The sequence below is a fragment of the Dipodomys spectabilis genome, unplaced genomic scaffold (assembly GCF_019054845.1).
Source record: "Dipodomys spectabilis isolate Male_0828 unplaced genomic scaffold, ASM1905484v1 ptg000276l, whole genome shotgun sequence".
Lineage (NCBI taxonomy): Eukaryota > Metazoa > Chordata > Mammalia > Rodentia > Heteromyidae > Dipodomys > Dipodomys spectabilis.
The window spans coordinates 1,828,224-1,837,139 of NW_024870953.1; the positions used below are offsets into that span (position 1 = coordinate 1,828,224).

At 34.1% G+C, this 8,916-nt stretch overlaps 1 non-coding gene across 1 annotated transcript; it reads right to left on the reverse strand.

Moving 5' to 3' along the window:
* Positions 1–458: 458 nt before the first annotated feature.
* Positions 459–569, reverse strand: LOC122126365. The gene has a single exon (XR_006150906.1). It is a non-coding gene; the product is annotated as a U6 spliceosomal RNA (small nuclear RNA).
* Positions 570–8,916: the final 8,347 nt, after the last annotated feature.

Sequence of the window (8,916 nt, forward strand, 5' to 3'; positions counted from 1 at the left end):
TATCTGTCTATCTATCTATGTATCTATCTATGTATCTATCTATCTATGTATCTATCTATGTATCTATGTATCTATGTATCTATGTATCTATGTATCTATGTATCTATGTATCTATCTATCTATCTATCTATCTATCTATCTATCTATCTATCTATCTATCTATCTATCACATTATCTTGCTCCATTCATCAATTGAGGGGAATCGGAATTGGTTCCATACCTTAGCTATCGTAAATAATGTTGCAGTAAACATAGTTGTGCTGTTAGTTTTATTGTGGTCTTGTTTGTGATCATTTGGGTGAATGCCCAAAAGTGGGATTGCTGGGTCATGGGGGGCTTTATGTGGAGCCTTTTGAGGAACCTCCATACTGCTTTCCAAAGTTGTTGAACAAGTTTACACTCCCACCAAGGATTCGATAGGGTTCCCTTCTGTCAACATACCCTCCAGCACCTGTTGTAAAAATATGGAACACTTCAAGAATTTGCATGTCATCCTTGAACAGGGGCCATTCTAATCTTCTCTGTATTGTTCCAATGTTAGTGTATTTCCTGCTGAATTGAGCACAGAACATTTTTTATATATGAAGTGTAATTCAATTTCTTTCTTTTTATTGTGAAAATAGTGTACAGAGGAGTTACAATAACATGGGCAAAATAACGAATACCTTTCTTATCAAGCATTGTTGCCTCCTTTTTGTTTCCCCTTCCTCTCCCTTCCCAAACTCCCACTAGCTCTGACACCTGATCCTCTCCCCCATCAACGTTGTAAAGTTCGTTTTACGTCATAACGACTTGTATATCTCATTGTTGCAATGGGTCCAACTGTATCCCAATTTAAATGATATTTTTCCCTTCCCCTCCAAAAATTATACCAACATAAAATACAGTGAAAGCAGGCGTTAAACCTTGGGGGAGGGACATACAAAGCAACATAGAAATCATCTCATAAATATATTAGAAACAATTGGATTAAAGAAAAATCATTTGAATACTTACCTTTGGGTATATTTCCCTAACATCAGCTTATCTGACCTATCCTGCTTGACTCAGACATATACTAGTTATTGCAAATAAGGGAAACCATAGGACCTCTGGGCCTGGCTTACTTAACATATTTTTTTCCAAGTCTTGTCATTTCCTAACAAATGGGACAATGTCATTCGTTCTGATGGAAGCAAAGCGTTCCATTGTGTATATATACCATATTTTCTTGATCCATTCATACACTGAGGGGCAACTGGGTTGGTTCAATATCTTAGCTATGGTAAATAATGCTATGAAAACATAGTTTTTTGAGTTCTAGGCATATTTTAGATATGAGACCCTTGTCCGTTGTATGGCTAATGAAGATCTCCGAATCCGTGCGTTTTCTATTGATCTTGCTAGCTATGTCCTTTGCCATGCAGAAGCTCTGCAATTTCATGCAATCCAATAAGTCCAACTTTTTTTGATTTGTTGTGTTTCTGAGTCTCTATTAAGAAAATTTTGGGATGTGCAAGGAGACTTAGAGTTTCTCCTATTGCATCCTGTAATGTTTTTAGACTGTCTGTTTTAACTCTGAGGTGTTTGTTCCATTTGGAGTTGATTCTTGTGCAGGGTGATATATAAGGATATAGCTTTAGTTTTCTACAAGTAGTTAACCAAATGTGCCAGCACCATTTACTGAAGAGGCTGTCTTTCTTCTGTTCTATTTTTTAGATTCCTTATCGAATATTAGATGGCTACAGGTCTGTAGGTACTTTTCTGGGTTTTCAATTCTATTCCATTGGTCCCGAGGTTTGTTCTTGTGCCAGTTCCAAGCTGTTTTGTTTACTATGGCTTTGTAGTAGATTTTGGAATTTCATATTGATATTACTCCAGCACTGTTCTTTCTGTTAAATATCGTTTTTTTCTACTCCATGTTTTTTATTGTTCCGTTTGAATTTTTGGATTGCCTGTTCTATTTCCTTGAAAAATGAAGTTTGAATATTAATAGGTATCACATTGAATTTATAGATAGCCTTGGGAAGTATTGCCATTTTCAAGATGTTGATATTTCCAATCACAGAGCATGCATGTTTTTTGCCACTTTCTAAGTTCTGTTTTGATTTCCTTTTTCTGGTTTTTTAAGTTTTCATCATAGAGGTCCTGCAATTCTTTGGTAAAGTTAATTCTTAGATATTTCATTTTTTGTGAGACTATTATGAATGGAGTTACTTTGCTATTCAAGCCACTCTTTTCTCATTATCGGCATACATAAAAACCATTGATTTTTGAAGGTTAATTTTATACCCTGCTACTTTGCCAAAGTTTTGAATCAGCTTGAGTAATTTGGGAGTGGAGTCTATGGGATTCTTTAAATACAAATCATGTCATCTGCAAAGAGGGAGAGTTTTACTTCTTCTTTCTCTATTTGGATCCCCTTTATGTTAGCATCTTGTATTATTGCTGTAGCTAGGCATTCTAATACTAGATTGAAGAGCAGTTGAGAGAGTGGACATCCTTGTCTTATTCCTGATTTTAAAGGAATTGGCTTTAGTTTTTCACCATTGAGTATAACGGTGGCTGTAGGTTTGTCATATACAGCATTTATTGTATTGAAGAATGTTTCATGGATTCCTAATTTTTCCAGAACCTTCATCATAAAGGGGTGTTGGATCTTGTCAAATGCTTTTTCTGCATCTATTGAAATAACCATATGGTTCTTATCCTTGTTCTTGTTGATGTGATGAATAATGTTAATTGATTTGTGAATATTGAACCACCTTTGCATCCCTGAAATTGAATCCTGTTTGATCATGGTGTATAATTTATTGGCGTAATTGCTGAAGTCAATTTGCCAACATTTTGTTCAGAAGTTTTGCATCAATATTCACCAAAGAAATGGGTCTATAGTTCTCTTTCTTTAATTAGTCCTTTCCTGGTTTTGGGATGAGGGTGATTATGGCTTCAAAGAATGAGTTTGCTAGTGAACTTTCTCTTTCTATTTCATTGAAGAGTTGGAGGAGTATTGGTGTGAGCTCTGCTTTGAAGGCCTTGTAGAATTCTGCTCTAAAACCATCTGGTCCTGGGCTTTTCTTAGATGGGAGGTCTCTTATGGCTGTTTTTATTTCAAGGCTTGATATGGGCCTGTTAAGATGGCATGACTCATCTTGTTTCAGTTTTGGCATGTCCATATTTGCTTGGAAAAGGCCTATTTCTGCCAAGTTCTCAAACTTATTAGCATAAAGTTTTGAGAAGTATTTCCTTATAATGTTATGAATCATGTTTGTTTCTGTGGTGATGTTTCCATTCTCTTCTCTGAGTTTATTTGGGTGTGTTCTCTTGTTTTTCTAAGAAGATTTGCTAACCGTCTCTCAATTTTGTTAATTTTTTCGAAGAAACAACTCTTTGTTTTTTTTTTTTTATTTGTTCTATGTTGTTATTGGATTTTAATTCATTTAATTCTGATTATTTATTTCCATCTCCTGGATTGGGGTTTATCATGCTGCTCTTTTTCAAGGATGCTTGATGTCTCATTAAATTATTGGTTTTAGATCTCTCCAGTTAGTTGATGTAGGAACTCAAATCTATAAATTTTTCTCTGAGTACTGCCTTTGCTCTCTCCCAGAGGAGCTGGGAGTTTGTGTGTTCATTTTTGTTGAATATCATAAACACTTGAATTTCATTTCTAACCTCTTCCATGACCCAATGGTGGCTCAACAGTGTGTTGTTCAGGCTCCACTTGTTACAGGAATTTCTTTGGTGGCTTTAGGTGTTGAGTTCAATTTTTTCCTTGTCATCTGGGAGAATGCAAGGTATAACTTCAATATTTCAATGTTTCTTTACAAGTTTGGTTTGTGACCTAAAATGTGTTCTATTTCGGAAAATGTTCCATGTGCTCTTGGGAAGAACGTGTATGCTGATGCTGCTGGGTGAAATATTCGGTAGATTTCTGTTAAATCTAGTTGATCTATGCAATTGTTAAGGTCTGCAGTTTCTCTGTTGAGTTTTTGCCGAGTTGATCTATCTAGTGTGATAAAGTCCCAAACAATTAATGCCTTTGGATATATGTGAGATTTGAGAGAAAGTACGATTTTCTGAAACTAGACAATTCATCAAAAAGTAAGTCGTGATATTTAGAACCATGTAAGAATAAAGGCAAGATTGACATGACAAAAACAAAATAAGTCCAGATATTTATTGTTCAAGAGATGTGTAGGAGGAGAAATTCAATTATTCTATACAAGCACCTGTCTTAATGGACACTGCAGCAAGTGGTAAGGTTTGTTAAAAATTTTAAAGTTTTAAATATATTTAATTTTGGGAATTTGCTTATATATGCGATAATTAGGACTGTTTGGCAGGTCATAAAACTTTTCTATAAAGTATTTAAGATTGACGGTAGCAGACATACTACTAAGTATGTTCATTTTCAGAAACTTTACTAATGAGAAGTTGCAAAGTCTTTGTGTAAAGAAGTCGAGTGAAGAGTTAAGACTTTGTTAACTACACAGTTTATGTTAAAACTTTAGGGCTTCCTTACTTTATATTTTAGCGAGGAACAAATGATGATATAAGCCATATAAAAATCATGAGATGAGTCATAGTCATCTTAGTGGGTAACTTTAAAGACTACACATAGCCTATAAAATTCTTGTTGAACATCATAATCTTAGCCAGTTTTAAATATACAGGAATATGAGAAAATAGTAAAACCTAATATGTAGTACACCATCAAATACTGAAAAAACTGGTAATTGTTTTGTTTTTTTATTTTATTAATCATTAATATTTAATCATTGGCTTTCTTTATTTGTAGCATTGTTTCCCTTGTTGTAACATAATACAACTTTTTGTAAGTCGTCATCAGGAGATACTTTGAGAAGGTTACTGGGTTGGCAAAACCATTTTTTATAGGTGCATGTGAATTTATAAAGAGGAAAATTAAGAACAAAATATGTATTAAAAAATCTTCAAGTAAAGTGTGAATCAGGAGTATTGATAAATGTCCACACCTAAAATCTTAGCCCTAGGCTGAAGCAGCGGTATTACAGAGTTGAAGCCACAAATGTGAGAGACTCTGTTTTGTTTTGTTTTATATTTTGATTTTGTTGATCATTGGGGTTGAACTCCGGGGCCTGGGTACTCTTCCTCAGCTCAAGGCTACTGCTATCACCTGAGCCACAGCGCCACTTTCATCTTTTTCTACTTATGTGGTGCTGAGGAATTAAACCCAGAACCTCATGCATGCAAGACAAGTAATCTACCACTGAGCAACCTTCCCAGATCCTGAGAGACTGTGTTTTAAAAAATAATCTAAAAATTATTTGCTTTCTGCTTTGGGTTATAAAATAAAATATATGAATATGAATATATATCTATATCTATCTATCTATCTATAGTCTGATATGGTGCTTGAACTATTGGCTTGGGCACTGTCCTTATGATCTTCAGCTCAAGGCGACCCCTCTACCGCTTGAGCCACAGAGCCACTTCCAGTTTTCTAGTGGTTTATTGGAGATGAGAATCTCATGGACTTTCCTGCCTGGGCTGGCTTTGAACAATGATCCTCAAATCTTAGCCTCCTGAGTAGCTAGAATTTCAGGCAGTAGCCACAGGCACCCAGCTCTTTTTATATTTTTGTGAATTGTTGTACTTCGAAATTTATATTAACTACGGCCACTTTATCCTTTTCAAAGTCATGAAATATCTCTGAGAGTTTGCTTCTGTGCAGATTGTTTTTGCATTTATAATTTCTTCTTAGTCATTTTTATTTTTTATCAAAATCACTTTCCATTTTATGTTGATATGTTATCATACATCAGATACCAACAAATGTACATTTAGGGTCTAAAGATAGCAGTATGAATATTCTCATACAACTCTTGCTTATCTGTTATGCACTTTCAGTATTATGATATTTTTCTGTCTTTTTTTCTTTCTCATTCATTCTCTTTCTCTTTCTGGCTCCATGTCTTCTACTTAGAATTTCTGCTGGTCTACTATTATACTTCAGGATCCACTGGTTTTGGGGGAACATGATAGGGACCATCAGTTATCCTTGCATTCTTCGAGAGTTGTAACAGTGACGTGATATTATTCTTTGCCATTCTAAATGACAAGAATTCCCTTTCACTTTTACTACTATTATAAATTTTATATATTTTATATAAAATATTATATATTTTATCTCATAGGAATCATTGGGACAGATAAGATACTTTTAACCTGTGACCTAAATGTCCTTTTTCTTTTAAAAACATCATTTTTATTTTATTATCAGTAAGGAAATACATGTAATGAAAACAAATCTATCCTATGGAAATTAGACCGAAGTTGTTCACAGGGATGAAGAACAAGGTAATGGGGGAAGTAACTACAAAGGATGCCCATCATAGAGCACAGATCCTCATAGTAGTTTATCATGAACAATTTGTGAGAATGGCAAGGTGCTGGGAACTAGAGATTAAGTCACTGAACATTTCATATATATGCACTATATATATATATATATATATTTGTATATGCATATATATGTGTATATGCCATTATATATGTACACATTTATGCTACTATATACACAAATACATACATACATTTACACATGTATACATGCACACCTGGAGAAAGACACATAGTCACAGCCAACACAAATTTCACTACTTGCTGAATATGCCTTAGATGGAATGCTTGGAACAAAATATGTTGAAGATGTATTTGTCTCTAAGAGTTCTTTTACCACTCCTCTTATCTCTTAAAACTGGTAGGTTTTGACAAATTGACTTGCAAAGTTCAGTACAAGTGATAACAAGTTAATCAGAAATCTCAGTAAGTAAAGGTCATATGCTGACTCCCTGCTTCGCATGGAATGCTTGCTCTTGTAGACACTCTCAACAACCAAAGCAGCAGGAGAATATCCTGGTATAGAATAAAGTTATAAGGCTTTAAATGGCATCCTTCCTTGACCTCTTTTCCAACAGCCACCATCATTTCCTAAGCACATGAGTGAGTCCTCAGAAGACTGGAGCTCAGGCCAACATTTAACCAACACATGTGAAAAGTCCTATGTGAGAAATGTTGACTGAGGTCTTGCTGATTTCTTGACCAAGAAAATAAGAAAAAAAGTAAGTATTTTTAATGTATTAAAATTTGAAAATAATTTGTAACCTGTCAATAAATATGTAGAACACAATTAAAGCAATTGACAAAAAATGATGTGCGTTTCATTTATGTGCTTTTGAACTTGGCGAGTGATTTTATTTCTGTCTACCCAAGTAGAATCAGATTAAATCAAACCATTATTTCTTCATTTAAATAAATGGAAAAGATACAGATTGACCCATTGTAACAATGATATCGACAAGACACACTATCAGAGGGATGGTGGAGGAGGGGTTGGGGAGGTGTAAAGGGAAGGGATGGGAGGGGAAAAACAAAGGAGGGCTTAAAAATATTCAGTAAGAAATGGACTCATTACCTTAGTTATGTAACTGTGACCCCTCTGTACTGTATCTTTACAATAAAAATATATATTAAAAAGATACAAGGAAAACTTCTGTACTTATATGAAGTTGTATTTATCACTCAATATCAATAAGGTATTGGTTTTAGGACCACAGGCATATTAAAACTTTGGATACTCAAATTCTCTACATAAACACAGTATATTGTGTACATTAGAATCAGTCCACAACTTTAACTGGTTTTCCTACAAATTTATAGAATAGTGTAGCTAAGGAAAGATAAATAAATATTGAATTTTCATATTGGATTACATATCCTTTCAAGTGTTGTCTAAAATTGGTCTACAATGAAATCATTCCCATTGACATCTTTCTCAAGATTGCAAATGTTTGTACTTTCAGCTGACCTTTCATAAAGCTCATACTTCAAACATAACTTTTTAGTTTGTTCATGCAATCATAGGACATAAACATATGGCATAAAATGTTAATTACCTTTATCTGCTGTCATTAATGTAGTATAACTAATACAATTAAGTATATATCGTGATGGAAAGAAGATTCTTCCTTCTAAATACATGCTTGCAGGCATGTACACACTCACACACAAACGCACACACACACACACACACACACACACACACACACACATATTTACCACTCTAACTCGAGTTAGGTTCCTGATATTGGGTCTCAGACAATGATCTAATAATCAAACTTTCTTGCCCAGACATAAAATAAATTTATAGTTCCAAACATGCAAAAACACCTGATCATTAAAAAAGGAGAATATTTAACAGAACCACCCAGCTCCTGAGCTCTCTATTCCCTGATTTCATTCATTCATGATGATGCATTTTTCATATCATATTTAAAAATATTTTTGTTTCTCTGATTAGCAAACAAAAATATGCTGTCATAAAATACAAAATGTAGGTGAAATTACTTGTCTTTAATATACCTTATCAAAGACTTCTGTTTGCTTCTTGTAGAGTGTTTCTGACATTTGCCCTAATGTCTAATATTAAGTTACAAAGGACATGCCATATTCTTAATTAATTTTTCCTAAAGGTTATGCTATGGAGTTGACTCGTATTTGTTTCCTTATTCTATATTAAATTTTCTTAACAACTTGAATTATTTCTTATGTTACTTCTAAGCCATTTGAAATATCAAAAAGAACGGGAAATTCACATACTCAAATCTATAAATTTTCCTCTGAGTATTACCTGTGTTGTTGTGTCACAGAGCAGGTAGAATTTTGTGTGTTAACTTGCACTGAATTCCATAAATGCTGGAACTTCCCTCCATATTTCTTCAGTGACTCATTGATGATTTCGCAATGTGTTATTCAGTCTCTGTGAGTTTCGCAATTTTCTGTGATGCCTTTTGATGTTGAGATCTAATTTGGTCCCATCGTGGTCTGACAGGATGCAAGGAATAACTTCATTTTTATTTTTAAATTTCACATATTTTCCTTGTGATCTACGAT